The sequence below is a fragment of the Oryx dammah genome, unplaced genomic scaffold, assembly GCF_014754425.2.
Source record: "Oryx dammah isolate SB20612 unplaced genomic scaffold, SCBI_Odam_1.1 HiC_scaffold_27, whole genome shotgun sequence".
Taxonomy (NCBI): domain Eukaryota; kingdom Metazoa; phylum Chordata; class Mammalia; order Artiodactyla; family Bovidae; genus Oryx; species Oryx dammah.
The window spans coordinates 49,177,311-49,202,503 of NW_024070211.1; the positions used below are offsets into that span (position 1 = coordinate 49,177,311).

The window sequence follows — 25,193 nt, forward strand, 5'->3', positions numbered from 1 at the left end:
TCGGTCCCTACAGATATATGAAACAAATAAAGCTAAATTTCTTTAAAAAGTTGTCTTCATTTATACTTTGTTACAGTTTAATTTTTATACTTAAAAGTAGTTCAAATAAAAAAAAATTTACCTTACCATACATACATTACACCAAAAAGTCCTTACAATATAGCTTAACCAAAAAAAAAAAAAAATTCACTTTTTTCCTCAAACTATTTTGAAGAATAAAGGCATCTTGAAAGTCAGATTCAGAATGGACAGCAAACAATAACTCTCACTTGAGCAATCTTTCAATAACATTATAATAGAGTAAATGATTTAAATGAACATTATAATCAAGTTGCCATATGATTTGGCAATCCCACTCCTGGGTATATATCCAAAGAAAATTATAATTCAAAATGATACATGCACCCCAATGGTCAGAGTAGCACTATTTACAACAGCTAAGATAGAATAGTAACCCACGTGTCCATAGAGGAATGGATAAAGAGTTGGTATATATAAACATATACACTGGAATACTACTCAGTATTAATAAAATAATGCCATTTGTAGCAACATGCGTAGACCTAGAGATTATCACGCTAAGTGACGTTAAGTCTGAAAAAAAAGACAAATACCATATGACATCACTTAAATGTGAAATCTGAAATATGATACAAATGAAGTGTGAAGTGAAAGTGGCTCAGTCGTGTCTGACTCTTCGCGACCCCATGGACTATAGTCCACGGAATTCTCCAGGCCAGAATCCTGGAGTGGGTAGCCATTCCCTTCTCCAGAGGATCTTCCCAACCCAGGGATCGAATCCAGGTCTCCTGCATTTCAGGAGGATTCTCTACCAGTTGAGGCACAAGGGAAGCCCAATACAAATGAACTTATTTACAAAACAAAAACAGACTTGCAGACATAGAAAACCAACTTATGGTTACCAAAGGATTAAGGGGATGGGGAAGGATAAATTAGAATTTGGGGATTAGAAGATACAAATTACTATATATAAAATAGATAAACAAAAAGATCCTACTATATAGCATAGGGAACTATATTCAAACTCCTATAATAAATCACTATGAAAAAGAATATATATTATGTGTGTGTGTATATATATATATATATATATATCTGAATCTTTTGCTGTACACCAGAAACTAAACATTATAAATCAACTATATCTCAAAAAGAAAATAAAAATAAATGAACATTATGAGATTCAGACCTACATTTCAGTATCAGGCTATTAACAGACACTGCTTAGAACCAAACAGAAATATGAATGACTTCACTAATTTTCGAGGTTCTTCTGTTCTGACCAAAGACTCAAATTAATAATGCTCCCAATCACATTATCAATTCAGACAATTCTCCCAGGAACAAATTTCCCAAAAGTACCTTAGTGCATGTTTATAGCGGCCAATTTTATAAAGCATATCAATGAGGCAGTGAAGTATAGAGAGCCAAAGTCACGGTTCTTAGGGCAAAAATGACTAGTCTCAAGTTGGTTTTATTCCATTCACTAGTGACCTTGGGTAAGTGACTTAGCCTCTCTGAATCTTAATTTCTGCTTTTAAGTAGGAACTAATGATCATTACAAAAAAGATCTTCACGACCCGTATAATCACGATGGTGTGATCACTCATCTAGAGCCAGACATCCTGGAATGTGAAGTCAAGTGGGCCTTAGAAAGCATCACTACGAACAAAGCTAGTGGAGGTGATGGAATTCCAGTTGAGCTATTTCAAATCTTGAAAGATGATGCTGTGAAAGTGCTGCACTCAATATGCCAGCAAATTTGGAAAACTCAGCAGTGACCACAAGACTGGAAAAGGTCAGTTTTCATTCCAATCCCAAAAAAAGGCAATGCCAAAGAATGCTCAAACTACCACACAATTGCACTCATCTCACACGCTAGTAAAGTAATGCTCAAAATTCTCCAAGCCAGGCTTCAGCAATACATGAACCGTGAACTTTCCGATGTTCAAGCTGGTTTTAGAAAAGGCAGAGGAACCAGAGATCAAATTGCCAACATCTGCTGGATCATCAAAAAAGGAAGAGAGTCCCAAAAAACATCTATTTCTGCTTTATTGACTATGCCAAAGCCTTTGACTGTGTGGATCACAAGAAACTGTGGAAAATTCTGAAAGAGATGGGAATACCAGACCACCTAACCTGCCTCTTGAGAAATCTGTATGCAGGTCAGGAAGCAACAGTTAGAACTGGACATGGAACAACAGACTGGTTCCAAATAGGAAAAGGAGTACGTCAAGGCTGTCTATTGTCACCCTGCTTATTTAACTTATATGCAGAGTATATCATGAGAAACGCTGGACTGGAAGAAGCACAAGCTGGAATCAAGATTGCCAGGAGAAATATCAATAACCTCAGATATGCAGATGATACCACCCTTATGGCAGAAAGTGAAGAGGAGCTAAAAAGCCTCTTGATGAAAGTGAAAGAGGAGAGTGAAAAAGTTGGCTTAAAGCTCAACATTCAGAAAACAAAGATCATGGCATCCGGTCCCATCACTTCATGGGAAATAGATGGGGAAACAGTGGAAACAGTGGCTGACTTTATTTTTGGGGGCTCCAAAATCACTGCAGACGGTGATTGCAGCCATGAAATTAAAAGACACTTACTCCTTGGAAGAAAAGTTATGACCAACCTAGATAGTATATTCAAAAGCAGAGACATTACTTTGCCGACTAAGGTCCGTCTAGTCAAGGCCATGGTTTTTCCTGTAGTCATGAATGGATGTGAGAGTTGGACTGTGAAGAAGGCTGAGTGCTGAAGAATTGATGCTTTTGAACTGTGGTGTTGGAGAAGACTCTTGAGAATCCCTTGGAGTGCAAGGAGATCCAACCACTCCATTCTGAAGGAGATCAGCCCTAGGATTTCTTTGGAAGGAATGATGCTAAAGTTGAAACTCCAGTACTTTGGCCACCTCATGCGAAGAGTTGACTCATTGGAAAAGACTCTGATGCTGGGAGGGATTGGGGCAGGAGGAGAAGGGGACGACAGAGGATGAGATGGCTGGATGGCATCACTGATTCAATGAACATGAGTCTGAGTGAACTCCGGGAGTTGGTGATGAACAGGGAGGCCTGGTGTGCTGCAATTCATGGGGTCGCAAAGAGTCAGACACGACTAAGCGACTGAACTGAACTGAACTGAACTGAATGATCATTAATTATGATAGAGCATTATTGTAAGACTGAAAAAAGAAAATGTTCATGAATATTTTTTGCAAGGTTAACCTTTTTGAAGGTTATATATTTCCTCATATATCTGGTCTCTCTAGGACTGTCATTAGGCACCAACCAGGATATTGGTTGTTATCCAGAAATTGATTCACTTCTGACCTATGAGCATTTAAAACAAATCTTCAACGATAAAGTGAAAATGTTTAAAAACAACCATATGATATTACTATTTTAAACACTGAAAAGTGTAGCCCAAGTAGTCTAGGCTGTTTCCTTCACTGGCATTCTTTTAAAACACGATAGAATCTCTCCTCTAGGATCTCTTTTAATTGCACTTTTGCCTGTAAGAGTCTCCCTATCTTGTGATTCAGAAAAAGGCAGGATGGTTTATTATTCAATTGACTAAAACTTTGCCTGGAAAAAGGAAACAGAATTTGCTTTAGTTATGGGATGTTGGGAAGATGATTCATTAACTCAAATATATATCTGATCTTTAAGTGACAAATATGTAAATTAGTCAATTTAGATTAGAGGATATTGTCTCTTGGTGCTCTGGCATTTAAAAACTTACTCCTATTTCTCTATAGAGTTGTTATTTTTAATTACCCCACAGTGGTCAATTTCTTCATTTTTATGTTAAAAAACAACCATAAATTTTCAGCTACTTATACGCAGATGCACTATTTGAACACATTTAAATTCATCACAGCCCACATGCTCAGAAAAATTAGATGTTTGTATTTTCCCTCACTTTTTCAAGGCAGAAACCTAATGGTACTGCTGAGATGGGATTAATCTACCAAGTAAAATACTGAGAGAAGCTGTGAATTGTGATGGTAAGTTAAACTGTGACTCAGTTTTCAAAACTACCATTTCAGTAGACCTTTAAGTAATGAGAGATTTCACATTAAAAATTATTTTTATATAAGCATATCATGTTCCAAATAAGATGATTGTCAACAGAGTTATAAAACCTATAATAGTTTCTAACAAAGCCTAAATGGGAAATCAGTTTTCCTCTGAATGTACATCTATAGTTCCTGTACCCTGTACATGGTATTATACCATTCTTCCCAACAGTCTAAGCACCACTCTTGATTTCAGCCACTATTTGTTTATGAGAATAAAACTACTGCTATCAGAAAAGCTTTCTCGTATAAGCCTCTCTTCTTTATGGTGATATCTTCTTATATCAAAATTTTCTCTCCTAGAAAGGTAAGTCTTCAAGAAATAAATGTTTTATATCTACCCTACAAAAGAATCCATCTGCCTCATAATGCTTATTTCTTGCCTCGACCTGTAACTTTTACATAATTATAAAATTTAACCTAAAATGGCTTAAAACTTAGAATTAGTGGAAAAGATATGATCTTAGGTTGTCATCTCACAAAGGATAAAATGCAAAGTTATTACAAGCCTCCAAATGAGCAAATAAATACATATATATATTACATATATTACACAAAAGAATAAATTATTTATAGCTCTTTAAATGTGTTTTATTACACTGATATGGGGGGAAAATGTTTAAATAAATCAAATTAATAAACCTGTTTCCATAAGTTCCCATTGGCATTTGCTCTGTGAATCCAATAAGGCCAGATATGCTACAAGTTCCTTAACAAAACTCAGCAAACAAAATCATTTTTCATCAGAACACACTGATAAGCCCCATAGGGAACTTTGCTTATTTAATGTAAGTACAGTTTTGGGTCTCAATAATGAATTATTTCAATATAATAATTTTTTAAAAGTATACTAAAGCAGTACAAAAATGTGAATGCACACAATGCCATAGAACTGTACATTTTAAAATGGTAAACTTATGTTATATTTATTTTATCACAAAAAAGAGCATATTGAAGCATCATACAAAAATTTAAGAGTAAAGGAAAATACCCATGTTTTCCTACCTCTGACCTAATAAGCATATTTAAACAACTGATTGTAATGCAATCTATTCTTTCCATTTTTTTTGGTAAGCTGTTATTAAGAGAATGATGATTCTTCATTAAAATAAAACAAATTTACAAAACCTTTAAGAATAGCAACCAAAACACCAGTTGTCAAACTATGATTAGAATCTTGTTTCACAATACAGAAATTCAGCTACATAAATGCAGATACACTAAAGTGATATTCACTTTTCTTTTTTAGTAAAAGAGGGGGGGAAACATTTATTTCTGAATAGTTTTCCTAAGAAAGTCTCCAAATAAAAAATTTAATAGACTATAACTAAAAGACAAAGAAAAATATAGGCACATAAACCTTATTTTGACCACAGGAGGCTATCTTGTCCTTACAGATAACCTATGAACTATAATCCCACACTAATAATATTCATCCCAGTTTTATGAACTTCCAAGCAAAATTCAGAAAAAGTTTAGCTGATACATGAAACCTTCAAGAGATTGTAGACAATATAATCTAGGACCCAAATGAACCCCAACAATGGACACTGGTACCATTCTTCATTCATTCATTCATTCAACAAACAATCCTTCATGCTAAGGATCAGCACATTTAAGAGTTTTTTGGAGCAACTGATAAAGTCTCATTTTTACCTTACATAGATCACTTTAGATGTGCACTTGAAGGATTTGATACAGATGAAACTGAAGATGGTACAGTAGGTGAGTACCACAGCTTTAAAGGAAAGACATGTGATGTCCTGAGGTAGATCACTAACAAAAGGAATGGAGGGAAGTGAGAATTATCGAGAAACAGGAGGTAAAATCAGAAGTTCTTGACTCAATCTAGGATGACTCCTAGGTTTCTGGCTTGAATGAAAGGTGAATGGAAATACTGCTAATAGATAGGAAATACAAGGAGAGGTAAAGTTGAAGAGGAAGTAAGTTTACTTTGTGTTATGGTGGATTTCAGATGACCACAGGCCACGTAGGTCAAGAGGCTGGGAAGAGGAGAAGACTTAAAGCAAAAAAAATAATAAAAACAGGCTAAGGGGTAAAAGAACCAGGAGCATCAGTCTCACAGAAAAGCAAGCAACAGATTTGAAGGAGCAGGTCTGGAAAATAAGATGTTAAAATGGCTTACTGGATTCAGTCATTAAGATATTTACTGGTAACTTTAATAAGAGAATGTTTCATGTTGTCTTCACAATGGTGAGGATGGTGACAGAGGTGACAACCAAACTGCAACCTGAAAATAGATGGAAGCAAAGAGTTCCAGGAAAGAAGAGCAGATGCAAAGTTCCATCGGTGGGAAAGGGGATCAGGATAACTATAGTGCGAAAAGTGAGGGGTAGTGCGGCCACAGATGAGAATGAAAAAGCAGGCAGAGATTGAGAGTGATAAGTCAAGAGAAGGCTACCCTCATATTACTGGTTTTATTGACTTATATTGGCGACAGTTTAAGAAATGGATTCCAAGTGTAGTGTAGGCATTAGATATTTATATTGTATGTAATGTATACTTACATCTAGAGTGTCCCATCCAATGGGCCTATGCCCAAATCCACAAGCATGCCTGGCAGTTAGGTAGTCTAGAAAAAAACCCAGCGCCCTACACAAGGCCTAACTCTTCACACAGAACTCAAGGAGAGGCAAAGGTGCTGTCCTCACTACATCTGTTGCCTTCAAGTTTCAAATAAAGGAAGATTGCAACTGTAGAATCACATCATTCTTTTCACATTCTTTTCACAAAGCTATTTTCTCACAGTAAACTCAAACTACATAATGCAAAGTCACAAACAGGTGACATCACGTCCTTATGATGAGCACCATGCGACCCACCTAAATGTCACTGTGTGGGACAGTGAGGGCGGAGGTCCTGAGACACACTGCTGAGAAGTGGTTAGAGTCTGACCCAAGCTCTGTGAACAGGCTCAGCCTGGTGGTTCTCACTAAGCCTCATTGCTAAGAAGCTGAATTTTATTATCCATTAAGAAAGTGTTCATTCTCTACACCATCTTATAATTCAAGAGAATTAACTAAAGGCAATGTGAAGTTATGCATGCACATATCTATCACCAAATTAAGTTTTATGTCTGTATATACATTTCATTTGTAAAAAGGTGATCCCTTTAACAAAATGCACTAAAGTCATCCCCTTTAAGAAAACTACTCCACTGTGTATATGCAGTGGTGGTGTTAAGAAATTCACTGAGTTATAGGAAGGCAGTGATCCTCTAAACATTTTTTTTTAATGACACATCTTAAATGACTCTCCTAACCTGAAAGCAAAAATGTTGATTTTCTAAAGGCAAAGATGGAATAAAATGTGGAAAGAGTCCATTTCAGTGTGGGTTCTTAGTACCTTTTATTTGTTTTGTTGAACAGAGGAAGCTTTCTGTTGTGCTATATCTCACTGCCATCATTCACTCATTAGAATTTATTATGACATGACTCTTAGTAAAAGTGATTATCTCAGGCTCTTCTGATGGCAAGATTTCTACCCAGTTAGGGCTTTTCTACAAATATGATGCTCATTATGCATGTTCCATGAATTAGTTGAAAATACAGTACTCATTTTCACAAAGATTAACTGAGCACCTACTATGTGCTAGCACCATCCCAGTGATTAGTTCTTTAAAATTTATTAATCCCAACACTAATGGCACCTTGAATAAATGCTCTCTTTCCATCATACTTTTAATGTATAGCTTTTATAACTGATGAAATTTGTAAGTAGAATAATGACAAAATCATCAAATGTAATAAGTCAAAACATGTAACAAATGCTTTTAAATAAATAAAAAGTAGCTTTAAACAACATTGAGGATGTTTAAGAACCAAGACCATAAAGCAGCACAAGAGCTGATGAGGCAGTATTTAAAAGGACGTACATGGTGGATTCATGTCAATGTATGGCAAAACCAATACAGAATTGTAAAGTAAAATAAAAAATAAAATAAATAAAATAAAAGGAAGTACTAATTGGAAAAGATTCTGATGCTGGGAGGGATTGGGGGCGGAAGGAAAAGGGGATGACAGAGGATGAGATGGCTGGATGGCATCACTGACTCAATGGACGTCAGTTTGAGTGAACTCCGGGAGATGGTGATGGACAGGGAGGCCTGGCGTGCTGTGATTCATGGGGTCGCAAAGAGTGGGACACGACTGAGCGACTGAACTGACTGACTGACTAGTAATTAAGTATAGTTAAATTATATCTTTACCACTAGGGCATTTATTGAGATACTTCAAACTGCGCAAGGAAAAAACTAAGCTTTAAAGTGTTCAAAATCTATAAAAGTCTTAGGTAAAATAGTTTTTAAAATCACTGCCATTTTACAAGAAAACAAATACAACTTTCACATGGAGCTACACTATAACTTTATGCCATGGGGAAAAAGTCTTAAATAACACAACCCTACCTGTGACTCCATTATTCCAAGATGTGCGACAAAGGCCTGGCCACTAACTGTGCAGCTTGTAAGAGTTTGCTGCAGGAACCCAGAAGATGGCATCGGTGGGTTTAGTCACACCAAAGCCCTGTTGCCATGTTCTCATAGTAACTGCTAATAGACTTCAAGCACTTTATCAACCACAATAGTACTGGATTTTTAATAAGCTAACATTTTTATAATGCCTCCTAAAATAACTGGAGCAGCAGAAGCAAGATTATAGAGTCATATTTTATTAGTTTCATTTTGAGAAAAGAGGCTTCCTTACTCTCTAGACCATTCTGTAGACCATCTCTAGACTAAAAAGGCTTTGGTTTGAAATTTTCAACAAAACTAGGAAGAAACCAACTCAAAGAAATGGTAAGAATAACAGTAAATAATACCACAATATCCTTTTCAGCCGACTCAGTGGATATGAGTTTGAGAAACTCCGGGAGATAGGGAAGGACAGAGAAAGCTGGGATGCTATCCAGTCCATGTAGGCTGCATGTTCAGCCGTGCCCAACTCTGTGACGCTATAGACTATAGCCCGCCAGATTCCTCTGTCCATGGGACTCTCCAGGCAAGAATACTGGAGTGGGTTGCCATGCAGGAGATCTTCCCAACCCAGGGATCAAACCTGCGTCTGTTGCATGTCCTGCATTAGCAGGCAGATTCTTTACCACTGCGTCACTTGGGAAGCCCAAGCACTATAGTCCGTGGTGCCACAAAGAGTCGCACATGACTTAGCAACTGAACAACAACAATCCTTTCCAGATCACAACTTCAAGAACACTATAACCTGATTTATATATTTTAAATATTATGTATGATGTTTGTTCAACAACAGTGGACTAAAGATGAATTATCTTTTCTTGAACTTTATTCTATATACCTTCATCTCTGTGATTCATTCAAGAGGCAAAATTATAAACTTAATTAAAAATCTCTGACTTTTCATTGCAGATCAATGCACATAGATAAAATCAAAGATTATCCACCTGTTTGGAATTATTTTTTCACTTGTACAGAAATTGAACCCATATGGGTGAGGAGATATGACTGCAGGTCAATAAAGGCTGGAACCCTATGTCTCTAGATGTCCGATCATTCTATTATTCCATTGAATCCTGCCATCTCTGTTTCCCCCACAGAATAAGGGCACAAACCCTGTGATTATTTATTATCATACCTCACTACCTGATGGACTTTCTATTTTCAACTCTTATTTCCCTGCAAGGACACAAGTATAAATGTTCCTGTATAGTGTAAACCGCCTTCCTGGGAAAGGCCTTGTTTCTCACTTAAATCTTGCCAATCTCCTCTTGCATCCTTCACAATCCACTACTTCATTACAAGGTACACCAATGACCCCATTTTTCTAGTAAAAAACATGGATGTTTTCACATGACCTCTATCAGGAGTTGGGGGTGGGGGTGGGGCAGGAGGTCTTGCCCTCAAAATGATTAAAAAAAAAAAATTGAGTGTTTTGAACTAATCCAACTGCTACATGAAGTATATGTTTTGCTTATTATAAGTCCCAAGGGACTTTGTTACCCTACTGTGTCTTGGCAGCACCCATAAGAATGAAATGAAGGGGACACCGATAAAGGCCATCTGACAATTATTCAATGGCTTCTGAAGAATGACACGCTGCCACCAGCCCTATTCCTCTAAGACAGATGTCCACCTCACACTCAGACACTACATTTAAAATTCATTGGTAGCCTGTGCAACTCTCAACAGAGGTGCCAAGAACCAAGTGGGCCTGGAGACCGAGATATGATTCTGTCCTTCCTCACGAGACTCCCTACCCAGCAGGCCCAGGAATCCTGGCTGAACTTATACCAGAGCCAACTCCATTGTTTCTGGTGTGAGGATTAATCAGAGGTGTTCTTTAGAAAAGATAGCATGTCATGGTCCCTATAAAAAGAAAGTCTGTATTGAAGAATATGTAAAATATGGTTTTAATAACTATATCGTTAACACATCTCTTTCAGGGTCCTATTGCAGGGATCAAATATTGGGTTGGCCTAAAGGCTCGTTCAGGTTTTTCTGTAACATCTTACCAAAAAACCCAAATGAGCCTTTCACCAACCCAAAGAATGCCCTAATTATTTCATAGGTATAACCATATATTGATGCTTAATTCGGGCATCCATCAGAAACTGATATTTAATTAGAGAGGCATTAAAATTTATGCATAATTTTGTTTTTTTCATTCCAAACTAATGTTGCATATACTTAAACTAAATTTTCTGAAAAATTAAAATTCAACAGGAATGGAACATTATTAAGCTCATTTCAAAAACATTGCTGAAAAAAATTCCCATTTTCCTTTGTGTGCTAAATAACCAGCTCACAGAATAGTTTCTGCTTCATTTTGACTTTTCAATTTTTAATGGTAATATTTACCATCAAATATAAGACACTATTATATTATTTACATTGATTTCAGTCAATGTGGAATTTAAACATAGTCTCCAGTCATCCAAATCTGAATAAAACAAAATTAAAACTGAAAAGGAAATACCCAATATGTTTCAATACTATGTGAGTTCTACCATTTGTTACCATAGGGTGTTATTGGAGCTAAGTTTCAGAAACAGATGTGATTTATAAAAATAAAATCATGTAAAACTTGAAATTTGCTAGGGAAGTAGATCTTAACAGTTCTCATCACAAGAAAAACAAATTTTAAATATGCACAGTGATAGATGTTAACTAAACTTATTCTGGTAATCATTTCACAACATATACATACATCAAATCATTATGTTGCACACCCAAAACCAATACAATGAATTTATCAATTAAATCTCAATTTAAAACAGAATCTCATTCAGAGCTATATTAGCTTAAGTGGAAATAAGGTTATAGTCAGCCTCACCTCAGAGCATAAAATTGAATTAATGAAACAGAATTTGAAAAATGATCAAATTCCAGGAATTCATGATTTTTCTGTGCAACATTTGATAAGAACAGATTTCAGACTTTATACATCATTTATAAATTTCAATTGGGGTAAATATAAAATATATAACTACTAGTGGCATTTTTTAGAGGTAGATAATTGCCATTGTACTATATAGAAATTGACATGTTTAGGTTTCTCATTAAGAGAAAAATATCTTACAAGAGATTTAAAAACAATAAATTAACTTTATGAAACATTTTGTAAATGTGTGTGACTCTGAATATAAAGATTAAATGTCAATATAACAGCATAATTCTATTCAAAGCTAAAATACAATTCATTTATAGTCTAAATCCATTTTTCTCTACACTTGTAGAAGTCTAGCCTCCATTTAATAAATAAATGTATATCAACAAATGGGCCATTCTTGGATTTGCATTAAGTTTTATAGGTTCTAAAATTTATACTTAAGTTATTTTAAAATTTCCCAGTTGAATATTTCTTCTGTAATATATTCTGAAGTGCAATCTCTAAACTTTCTATAAGGCAGATTCCTGAACCATACATAAAATAGACCTAATGCAGTGTAAAAATGCATCCTTAATATTTTTCTCATGATAATAATGAAATATGTGAACTTGACTTGAACATCAAGATGAATCTGATTAAAGGTTTCAAGTTTTAGCCATAACTTCTGAAAGAGTTAGTAGCATCTAATGCTTTAATCCTTATTGTATTACTTCAGTTTAACTGAACATCAGCATCTGTCCATGTGCAACAAACAGATGGCAAATCTCAGAGAATGTATATTTTCAGCATAGAGACTCCTTTAGGGTGAAGGCTCCCTGATACCCAGTGAAGGCTCCCTAGTCAAAACAAAAACAAATCTACTGTCTTAATTTATAAAAATGTAAAAGGAAACTATATAAGGACAGTTTTTATTTGAGATAATAAAATTCAAAGTCCTAAAAATTCAAATACCTTACTTATAGAAATTATTGTATTCTCCCCAAAGCATTGGATTGGGGACTAACCAATTTTAGTTACCATCACCACCTACTTTCATGACTTTATGACAGGCAAAAAGTTCTATATCTGTTGTTTTTATTTATTAAAATAATGTAATCATTTCTGGTCTAATTCATAGAGTTAGCTCAAGGATCAAAGGAAATAAAGCATGCTAAAGCCCTCTGAAAAACATAAAACTCTAAAGGAGTGAATTATAGGTCCATCTTACTTATGAATAAAGTAAAATATAGCAATATTTTAAAAAGTAATCAATTTTTTTAAAAATCAGGTTTATTACAGAAATATAAGAATGTATCAGCATTAAGAAAGCCATCAATGTAATCCAATAAATAAACAAGCTAAAAGAGAAAAACAATATGATCCTACCTATAAATTTTTCCAAGGTAATACAATATTAATTCCAAAGAAAACACTCATTAAACTGAAAAAGAAGGTAACTTCCTTTACATGGTCAAAATCCTATTTCAGAATCCTAAAGGAAAGATCATACCAACTGGTAAAAATTTAGAAGAATTCTCATTAAAATTTAAAAAGTAACAAAACAAAAGGCTACTATTTATTCTACATTTTAACATAACTCTGGGTACTTCCATCAAAGCATAAAACAAGGATAAGAAATTAAGCATAATATATGATAAAGGAAGTGAAAGATCGTTACTAGTCACAGAGGTGATAATTATTTACCTAGAAAATTCAAAAGAATCAACTGAAAATTATTAGAACTAATAAAAGAGATGGTGGCAAAATAAAGTATAAATATAAACAATTAATAGCTTTCTTATACAACAATTTGCTTCTAAATGTAATGGCAGGGATGGGTAGAAGTGAGAGGAACCCATTCAACTTAACAACAGATATTGTAAACAAGCCAAGAATAAATTTAACATGATACATGCAAAAATTATGCATAAAATTTTATTTCATATAAAGTTGAAAAAGAGGATCAAATCAATGAAAACATAAAAAAATTACTTACTGGAAAGATAATGTTGGTAAAATTCAAGTTCTATACTAATTAGTAGACAAATACAATAAAATTCTAATGAAAAGTCCAGTGGAATTGTTTCAAGGGGTAGGGTGGAAGTGGCATTTAAAATAACAAAGGAAACAATATATTAGTTAAGTATTAGTGTTGAAAAATTCACTATTCATTTGAACAAAAATATAAGTAAATTTCTCTTTCATGCCAGACCTAATAATTATTTTAGATGATTAAAGATACAATAGGGTTTAGAAGTACTATTAAAGATGTAACCATATATTTCTATAGTTTGGAGTGAAGATCTCTTCTCAAATAAATCAAGGCCACACAAGCCACAGAAGAAAAGATTGATAGATATAAGCACAAAAAAGCTTAAAACTGTGTCCAATTTTTTTTTACTCTCAAACTGAAAAATATTTGATATATGTTTCTTAATTTATAAAATTTGCTCACAAACTAATTTTGGAAAAGATAAATTCACAAAATTATACAACTGTTTCAAAATTAATGAAAAGATGCTCAAACACAAATACTAATATGTACTATAGATACACAAATAAATCTATTAATTTGCATACAAGATTATCAAAGTTTAAAAAGAATGTCAGGTTATAGAGAAAAGGGAATTTTTGTGTAATGTTAGATTAGTATAAAATGGACCAACTTTTCTAGAAGGCAATGTGATAAATGTTTTAAAATGTTAAAGATGTGTCTACTTTGATCTAGCAATATCACTTTTGAGACTTTATCTCAAGGAAATATTTGAACAAAGAGGCAAAGATATAAGTACATGGAAGTACTATGTAGTACAATGCTACTCTGTGAATAATATTAAGGAAATTAGAAATAAACTAATAAACTAAACACTCATCCCTAGTAAGGACTGGCAAAATAAATTATAACACATTCATGCAAAAAGATTCTATGTAGTTCTTATAAGGGTGACATGGATCCATAAATCTTAAAAGGGCTAATCTGTGTGTGGATGTGTGTATATGTGTCCTTAAAAAATAGATAATATAAAAGAGTACATATATTATGAGATCACATCACTAATATATAACAAATCTGAAAGGCTCTATTCCAAGTGGTAATATTGGTTATCTCTAGGAGAAATGAAGGAGAATTATGAAAATAGTTTTCTCTGTTTTGTTCAAATTATTCACAATTAACATATATTAGCATACAGTATAAAAAAACATATTAAAGATGTTTCCATAGCATTGGGTTCCCTGGTAGCTCAGCTGGTAAAGAATCCACCTGCAATGCGGGAAACCTGGGTTTGATCCCCGAGTTGGGACGATCCCCTGGAGGAGGGCATGACAACCCACTCCAATATTCTTGCATGGAGAATCCCCATGGACAGACAGAGCAGCCTGGGGGGCTACAGGCCACAGGGTCACAAAAAGACATGACTGAGCGACTAAGCACACATAGTCCTATAATTACCTCATTAATTATCAGAAAGTCATACTTTGTAGAGATAATGATATATATCTATAAAGAGTTAACTTGAGGCATAATTAAAGTGCATTACCTTATTTTTAGGACTTCCCTGGTAGCTCAGCTGGTAAAGAATCCGCCTGCAATACAGGAGAACCCAGTTTGATTCCTGGGTCAGAAAGTTCCCCTGGAGAAGCAATAGGCTACCCACTCCAGTATTCTTAGGTTTCCCTGGTGGCTCAGACGGTAAAGAATCTGCCTGCAATGCAGGAGACCTGGGTATGAACCCTGGGTTGGGAAGATTCCCTGCAGGAGGGCATGGCAACCCACTCTAGTATTCTTGCCTGGAGAATCCCCATGGATAAAGGAGCCTGGTGGGCTACAGCCCTTGGGGTCACAAAGAGTCAGAGATGACTGAGCAACTAAGCACACACATGCAGACACGCACACACACACAGACCCATACACACACCTTACATTTATGAAAATAATTATACCAATATTATTTTAGTTAAATATAAAACTTTATATATTTATTATTTTAGGACTGGCCAATGTGTTTCTATTACAGTATGACAAAATATCCCCTAAATATGATAAATCTTTGATTTGGAAATTATTTTAGAATCTTACACTTTAGAACTACTGACTTTAATTCATGTATGAATGCGGAGTTGGACCATAAAGAAAGCTGAGCACCGAAGAACTGATGCTTTGGAACTGCGGTGTTGGAGAAGACTCTTGAAAGTCCCTTGGACTGCAAAGAGATCAAACCAGACAATCCTAAAGGAAATCAGTCCGGAATATTCATTGGGAGGACTGACGCTGAAGCTGAAGCTCCAATACTTTGGCCACCTGATACGAAGAACTGACTTATTGGAAATGACTCTGTTGCTGGAAGATTGAAGGCAGCAGGAAAAGGGGATGACAGGAGATGAGATGGTTGAATGGCATCACCGACTCGATGAACATGAGTTTGAGCAAATTCTGGGAGTTGGTGATGGACAGGGAGGTCTGGTGTGCTGCAGTCCATGGGATCGCAAAGAGTCAGACATGACTAAGTGACTGAACTGACTTTAATTAGCCTTGGTGAAAGCAGTGTTCAAAGCACAATGCAATTTTGCAGTGTATCTGTAAAATTAACCTCATTAGTACTTAAACAATCAATTTAATGAAAATGTGTAGTATATCTCCTTTTGCATCAGACTTTTGCTACCTTTGAGAATAAATATAAGTAGATGAATGTTCCCAGAGGAAGAAAAGGAGATTAAACTGAGATTTCCTGACTAGTTGTTTAAATCAATTGATTTCAATTAAATGCACTCCACTGATAATGAGATTCAAATCTGCTGTATTAAATTAGGAATTAAATATGCTTCAGAGAAACTGGAATCAGTAAGAATTCCATGTAGGTTACAAGAGATTTAATCTTCCAGAGAACACATCCTAATTAACAAAATTTCAATAATTTTCATTAAATACAAAGTGTAGCCCTACAAATTCTCTTGTAGCTTTGGCCTAATCCTCTATTTTCACATCTAGATATGGGTTTCAAATTTGCCTTTGTGTTTTATACTCAACGCATTCTCTCTCTCTCCTTTCCCCCCGACCCCTTTGGAAGACATAGTACATAAAAGTATCTTTTATTGTTGCCTGGAGAATCCCAGGGACAGGGGAGCCTGCTGGGCTGCCATCTCTGGGGTCGCACAGAGTCGGACACGACTGAAGCAACTTAGCAGCAGCAGCAGCAATCCATATTTCCAGTAGTCATGTATGGATGTGAGAGTTGGACTATAAAGAAAGCTGAGCACCAAAGAATTGATGCTTATGAACTGTGGTGTTGGAGAAGACTCTTAAGAGTCTCTTGGACTGCAGAGAGAACAAACCAGTCCATCCAAAAGGAAATCAGTCCTGAATGTTCATTGAAAGGACTGATGCTGAAGATGAAACTCCAATACTTTGGCCATCTGATGTGAAGAACTGATTCATTGGAAAAGACTCTGCTGCTGGGAAAGATTGAAGGTGGGAGGAGAAGGGGACGACAGAGGATGAGATGGCTGGATGGCGTCACCGACTTCATGGACATGAGTTTGAGTAAGCTCCGGGAGTTGGTGATGGACAGGGAAGCCTGGAATGCTGCAGTCCATGGGGTCGCAAAGAGTCAGACATGAGTGACCGACCAAACTGAATCCATATTTCTTTATTGCTTTAATTATAGCAAGAGTCCCTTCTTTAATATAGGTTTCTTACCTAAACTCAATTCACAAAGTTGTTTCTGTACATCTTTGCCACTTAAAACACTCTTCTACTAACTACACTTAACTTTCTACATTTAACTTGTTAATCTTAGGAAATTCAGCTAATGAACCTAATAGTCTAACTTGAATGCTACCTAAAATAGCATATATTTCTCTGAATCATTTTTACAGTTTCAAGAAAAATAATACTTGTCAATATGTTAAAATACACTATATCTGCTCAATAACCACCAGGATGGTTGTCTCATGAGAATATAATCTGCAGTATGAGAATATAATCATAAGAAACAACAAGCAATGTAACTAGGATAAAAATGCTCTCATCTCATGTAAATCTGAGCCAGTTTCAGTTGAAGTACAGTCAATTAGGGTGCATATTCCTAAGCATTGTCTCACTGTTTTAAAAACTGCCAGGTGGCTTGCTTTCTTGGCACTGAGAAAAGTTTACAAAACCCTAGGAAACTTGAAATAGTTAGACTTGCTCATCTTAGCAGTTTTAAAAATGGGATGAACATCACAGCCTTTTACAGGACTGTAAATTAGCACATATTGATCTCTAGGCTATCAATTTCTCTGAACACAAAGATATTTAAAACACAATTTGAATTGTGTGGAGTTTTTTTGTTGTTATATAAGGTAATTAGTTTTACTAAAAAGCTTTGCATTCCCATTTGTTGATGAAACTGACTGGCATACCTCTGAGAGGATAAATTTCTTATACATCTATGAAAAGGATGAGATATTGTATCACAAGGAGAGTGAATCCCATGGTGAAGAAATAAAAGAAAAATATTCGCATTACAGATTCTTCTTTAGTACTTAATCATAAAAGGATCATGAGCAGCATGGATTCCAAGTCATGCTGGGTCAGTTAAATTAAATTTGTTTCAAAATAATGCTTCATCTCTTAGATCTCATTTATATTGCCAGTAAAAAGAAAATTAAACTCACGTATTACTATAAACCTGGTAGAATGACAGGGAAATAAAATAATTAATGAAGCCATTTATAATCTATAACCCTTTTCTTAAAACAGCATTTCTACTAAACACTTCACAATGAAAAGGCATAGTAATTTACAAATATCTTAGAGATTAATCTCTAACTAATCTCTTTAGAAAAAGGGACTTGACACACAGCATATTTAAAGTTAATTAGTATTGCTATCAGGAAAGCTTGTAAAGAATTAAAAAGTAAATCCACAATGAATTCACTACATTTACTTTCATAATATCATCCCTAGGTGATTTCTTAGCAGTAATTTTATATATTGAATGAGAGTAACAGCTAGCCCTACCTATGAGAGTGACTAAGTTCATTATTCTCCAAGTAAAACCACTTTATGTTTATAAATGAAAATCAAAATAAAGAGTGTAAGAGCATCTCACATTTTTAAGAAGTTTTATACTTTGCAAAGGGCTTCCACATTTGTCTTCTTATGAAATCGCCACAAGATTTTAAAGGTGAGAAAATCCAAGACACAAAAGACCTGAATGACTTGCAGCTGGCAGAGTGAATGCTTAACCCAGATATTCCTATTCCTGATTGAATTTTTTCCTATAAGCTCACACTACCTCTGCATTTTACTGCTCTACTTTTCTAGTTCCCAGTGTATTTTCTCACCCCTTCACCTTGGTAAGGAATGCAAATTTTACAACTCCAGCTATTTTCTCTCACCCAATGCTAAATAATGGGAACTGACTGTCATTTTAACTAGTTATCCCCTCCTAACCATGCTATTTTACTTGGTAAAAATGTCCCTCAAGAAGAAGGACCACAAAAAAAGGATATGTATGGAAAGTAATTTTGTAGTATTTTTAATCCTTTCAAGATAAATTTATGGAACCTCTGCAGGAGACATAGGAAACTCGGGTTCAACCCCTGGGTCAGAAAGATTCCCTGGAGAAGGAAATAGCAATCCACTCCAGCATTAGTGCCTGGAAAATCCTGTGGCCAGAAGAGCCCAGCAGTCACAAGAGTCGGACATGGCTGAGCACGCACACATGCAGCTTAGTGTCAGGGACTCCTCCAAGTGAATAGGTAGGCACTCAGCTTGGAAATCAGAGAAGGCAATGGCACCCCACTCCAGTACTCTTGCCTGGAAAATCCCATGGATGGAGGAGCCTGGTGGGCTGCAGTCCATGGGGTCGCTAAGAGTTGGACACGACTGAGCGACTTCACTTTCACTTTTCACTTTCATGCATTGGAGAAGGAAATGGCAACCCACTCCAGTATTCTTGCCTGGAGAATCCCAGGGATGGGGGAGCCTGGTGGGCTGCTGTCTATGGGGTCGCACAGAGTTAGACACGACTGAAGCAACTTAGCAGCAGCAGCAGCAGCAGCTTGGAAATAGGTGTACTGTAATGTCACTTGTAGTAGAAAGATATGTTAAAAATAAACAAACATATAATTAAAATTATTTTTTAAATGCCTGAAAGAAAGTATTTTAGGTACAGGGGCTAATTTAGATTGGAGTGGGTTCCTACCATTCCCTTGAGGAACTGACATTTAAACTAGGCAACGTGCCAGACAAATAGTGTGGGAAGAGTATTCTATGCAGAAGAAACAACATGGGAAGATCCTAAAGTAACTAAAGTACTGCAGACCAGTGTAGCAAATGTGTGGTGAGAGAAGGGGAAAAAATAAAGCTGGAGGAGCAGGCAGAAAGCAAGTCAGATGAGGCTGTGAAAGCCATTCCTAAAAAATCTGGAGTTTATGCCATGTAGATTTTAAGTCAGAAAGGTGAAAGTTCATACATTAAAAATATCTCTAACCGCTGGATAATGAATTTGGGGGTACAGAACTATCAAGGAAGCAATCCCTTAGATGGTGATTGCAGGAGATCCAAGTATACTAAGTGGGGTGGAAATGAGAGAGAAGTAGGGTTTTGAGGATTTACTGGAACTGGAATGGAAAATGAGAAAAGAAAGAAGGGGCCACCACAGGTGACCCCCAGATCTCTGGTTTGAGCAATGGGGAGGTTGGACTAGTTAAGACTAGAGAAGGAGCAGATTTGTGAGTGGTTCTGGAGGTATTGAGAATAAAGTTGCAAAAAGAGGACTAGACCTCAGGACAGACATATGCGTTCAACATAAATTTGGGAACTGTCAGGTTATTTGTGGTATCTGAAGCCATAGGACTGGGTGAAATAAAGGCAAAATAAAAAGAGAAGCATATCTAGCACTGACCTTTGGGAAAGTATATTTTGAGATCACTTACAAAGGAGATGGATAATGAAAGCCAAAGCAGTAGGAGGAAGCCAGAAGAGTATGTTGTCATCACAGCCAAGAAAAGAGGACATTCTAAGAAGGAAGGCGTGGTCAGCTGTGGTGAATGCTAGTAAGACGTCTAGTAATGTTGCAGGAAGGGGGACCCCTTCCAGGGCCCAAAACTGGGTTTTTGTCTAACACTCAGAAATGAATTGTCCGAGGAGACACATGTGCTGACAAAGCAAGAGATTTTATTGGGAAAGGGCACCGGGGTGGAGAGCAGTAGGATAAGGGAACCCAGGAGAACTCTGCTGCGTGGCTCGCAGTCTTGGGTTTTATGGGGATGGGATTCACTTCCGGGTGGTCTTTGACCAATCACTCTAATTCAGAGTCTTTCCTGGTGGCGCACGCATCGCTCAGCAAAGATGGATGCTAGCGAGAGGGATTTGGGGAAGTGGATGGACACGTGTTGTTTCCTTTCGACCTTTCCCAAACTCTTCTGGTTGGTGGTGGCTTATTAGTTCTGTCCCCTGGAGAAGGAAATGGCAATCCACTCCAGAACTCTTGCCTGGAAAATCCCATGGACGGAGGAGCCTGATGGGCTACTGTCCATGGGGTTGCAAAGAGTCAGACACGACTGAGCGACTTCTGTATTCCTTATCAGGATCTCCTGTCATAAAACAACTCATGCAAATTGTTACTATGGTGCCTGGCCAGGGTGGTAGGTTTCAATCAGTGTGCTTCCCCTAACAGTAAGATGGAAAGAGCTGTCCACTAGATTTGATAACATGAATGCTCTTGGTGGTCTTAGAGTGGGCGGTGTCAGCAGAGTGGTGGAACAGTGGATATAGAGAATAGAAAGGAGTAGATTGAAGAATTAATGTGTAGAGAAAACAAAGTTTGCCTGAGGAAAGGTGTTGAGAGAAAGAACAATGGCTGGAAGAGAGATAGGAATCAAAGAGGTTTTTAATTTGTTTTTTCTCTTGTGGGGGGGGGGGAGAGTAATAGAAGGTATGTACAATGAGGTGTGCAGAAGATAAATGAGTAGAGGGATAGAAAGAGATCCAGAGCTCAAGTGGAGGAAATAGCTTTAATAGCAGAAATTATAACAGGAAAGAAAAAGATGAGTGCTGAAATAAGTAGGGGAAAGAAATGAGTGGTGGCAAAATATGAGATGTCCCACGTGGTGCCTCTCAGTTTATCTCTAAAGACTAAGGCAAAGTCATTCACTGAAGATGGTGATTAGGAGGTAGGGAAAATCAGAGATTTGATAAGAGTGGATACAGTCTTGGGTTATTTTTGCTGGCTCATCCTCCATTCACCTTCCTATTCCTCAGGAAATCACCTTTCCCCATTTGCAATCTACGGTCTAGAGAGGGAACTAACATATCACTCCTCTCCCTTTTAACCTAGATCCTAAGGTGGGCTTGACCAGGTCTGCTCAACTGATGCATTCACCACTCTTGCATTATTCATTGTTTCAACCCAGTGAAACCCAACTGCAGAACTTTTGATGAAATCACTAGGAAAGAAGCACACTTTTTCCTTTGGGGCTTCTAACACGGTGGGATGCAAGTTTGACAACCATCTTTATCCCATCTGGGAAGCAAACCTGAGGAACAGAGAACTGAAAAGAGACAGAAAAAGAGCTAGATACTCTCAGACATCAGTATCTGAGCCAATATCCCTCTCTGCTTGAGAGAATATGCATATATGGTTTGAACTGTTGACATGTGTAAGCAAAGACATCCAAATTTATATAGAGTGATATTAATTCCCGTGGTGAGTGAGAGAGTAACCTACAAGAAAAATGATTGTCAGGCATTGCTGAGGTTCCATTTGGCTTCTGGTTGTCATGAATTTGTGGTGATATCAGTAACCTTACGATTCCCACTGCGTGCTAAGTCGTTTCCATTGTGTCTGACTCTTTGTGACCCCATGGACTGTATAGCCCACCAGGCTCCTCTGTCCATGAGACTCTCCAGGTAAGCATACTGGAGTGGGTTGCTGTGCCCTCTTCCAGGGGATCTTCCTGATCCAGGGATCAAACCCATATCTCTTATGTCCCCTGCACTGGCAGGCGGGATCTTTACCACTAGCACAATGTGGGAAAGGATTTACACTAGATAAATCAAATTTCTTGAATTTTTTTGTCATAATACCAACCCACTGATACTTAATACAACTAGCAATTTTATATAATCATGACCATTATATACTAAAAACAAATAAGCTATTTAAAAACCAAAGTAATATAAGAGAATGAAAAGATAAGATTGGGAGAAAATATTTGCATAGACATGTTTGATAAAGGACTGTTAAACAAATGTTTAAAGAAACACTTTAAAGTCAATAATAAGAAAACAAAAACTCAATTAAAAAATGGGCCAAAGACCTTCACAGACATCTCATCAGAGAAGATATACAGATGAAAAATAAGAAGTTCCACATCCTATATCATCAGAGAAATGCAAATTAAAAAACAATGAGATAACACACATATCAGAATGGTCAAAGTGCAAAACACTGACAACATGAAATGCCAGCAAGGATATGCAGCAACAGAAACTCACACTCATTGATGGTGGAATGCAAAATGGTACAACCACTTTGGAAGACAGTTTGGTGCTTTCTTAAAAAACTAAACATAGTATTACCATGACAGTGAAAGTCACTCAGTCGTGTCCAACTCTTCACAAACCCATGGACTATACAGTCCATGAAATTCTCCAGGCTTGCCTGGAGTGCGTAGCCTTTCCCTTTTCCAGGGGATCTTCCCAATCCAGGGATCAAACCCAGGTATCCCACATTGGCAGGCAGATTCTTTACCAGCTAAGCCACAAGGTAAGCCCAAGAATACTGGAGTGGATAGCCTATCCCTTCTCCAGCAGATCTTCCCAACCAGGAATCGTTTCCTGTATTGCAGGTGGATTCTTTACCAACTGAGCTATCAGGGAAGCACAAGCCTTACCATATGGTCCAGCAATCGCATCTTTGGTACTTATCCAAAGGACCTGAAAACTTTTGTCTATACTAAAACCTACACAAGAATATTTATATTAGCTTTACTCATGGTTGCCCAAACTGGGAACTGACCAAGATGTCCTTGGTAAATAGTTGAATAAACTGTGATACATCCGGACAATGGAATATTATTCAGTGCTAAAAAGAAATGAAAAGACATGTGCTATCAAGCCATGAAAAGACATGTGTGAGTGTGTTCAGTTGCTCAGTCGTATCCGACTCTTTTCAATCTCATGGACTCCAAGCTCCTCTTTCCATGGGATTCTCCAGGCAAAAATACTGGAGTGAGCTGCCATTTCCTTCTCCAAGGGATCTTTCCTACCCAGAGATCAAACCCGAGTCTCTTATGTATTCTGCATTTGCAGGCAGATTCTTAACCCCTAAAATGCATATTGCTAAGTCAAAGAAGTTAATGTGAAAACACTACACTGTATATGGGAAATCACTGAATATTCCTTTTAATTTGCTGTTTAATTTTAACAGTATTTCCCTTATCTAAAGTTTAAAGAAATTCAACTTAAATGTAAAAAGGATATAATATGAGATCACTCGGTGTCTTAATACCATCTAACCGGCAAAAGGTAAATTAAGGAAATGGTTTTCTTCTACGTTTGTGTCCAACATGAGGCAGAGACTGATATTTGTCTGTAGTTTAACCAAGGGAAAACAATCCCTATAAATTCTATTAAATTATTTAACAGCCACAAACAGATGAGATAATTCATTGTCAGTGAAACAAATAATTTTATCTCTTCTCTCTCAGTGCCAAGAAAGCAAACATTCACAGGTGCTCCATCAGCATCTTTGTATAAAACCAAACAATACAACTCTTTTATGAATGACAAAGGAAACATACATAAATAGAGTGACAAAAATAATGAGTCATTATTCTCCAGATATTTGACGAGGCTTTTTAAAGAATCAATCTGAAGAATATGGGGAAAATTTTATTAAGATTCTAAATGTAAAACTCACTTCATTGAATTGACATTTATCAAGAAATCATTGGACAGAACTCTGTGAGAAAAAGATTTGAAATAGCTTTTTCTGACTTTCTTAATCATGTGGACTGGAAAAGTGATTAGTGTTACCAATCCTGGGTTGAGAATATGCTCAGACTAAAGAAATTTTCTAAACTGAAAAACGAAGTTTCCTAGAGAACTTTCCTTTATAAAGGCTTTCTGGCAAGGTGATAACCTAAACCAGTCCAGAGAAGACTATCTCAGAAGGAGCAAAATTTCTCTCTATACTAGTGTTACATCCTAAAAATTGTCCCTCATTCCTTCAAATGATGAAAGAGCGCTTCACTCTGTACTAATCTTAGAGGGTTTTGAGCATTCCACTAGGCCCACAGTGGCAGGGTATACATAACATATGCATCTGCATTCTTAAAATGAAATCTTTGCTGCTTCCCTAGTCTTTTATTTTGCATTTGTAGTTTCTAGTCTCATGTCTTCTCACTGTCACTATGCTGTTTTGCCCCCTGATCTGGGGACTTCTGTGGGGCTCTGTGAATTTTCAATATTCACAGCCATAAGCAAATCGATCCATCTAACATATGCTACTGGTCATGCCAAATATTCTCCAGGTGGGTAAACTAGTTGGACACAACTGAGTGACTGAGCATACAATGAGTACAGGTAGACTAGAGCAGAACAATGTTGCAGTATCTTCTAGGTGTCATAGAGAAACTGGTGTTGGTTCCTGGGCCAGAAAGATATCCGCCCAGCCTATTAATGATTCTATCTCCATAATCTTCCCCATGCCACACAGTCCCCTGCAGTCATTTGTTCCAAC

General features: G+C 36.6%; 1 protein-coding gene across 1 annotated transcript in view; it reads right to left on the minus strand.

Moving 5' to 3' along the window:
• Nucleotides 1-25,193, minus strand: part of PLCL1 (phospholipase C like 1 (inactive)) — a 370,926-nt gene that overhangs the window by 82,430 nt on the left and 263,303 nt on the right. The gene's annotated exons all lie outside the window — the stretch shown is intronic.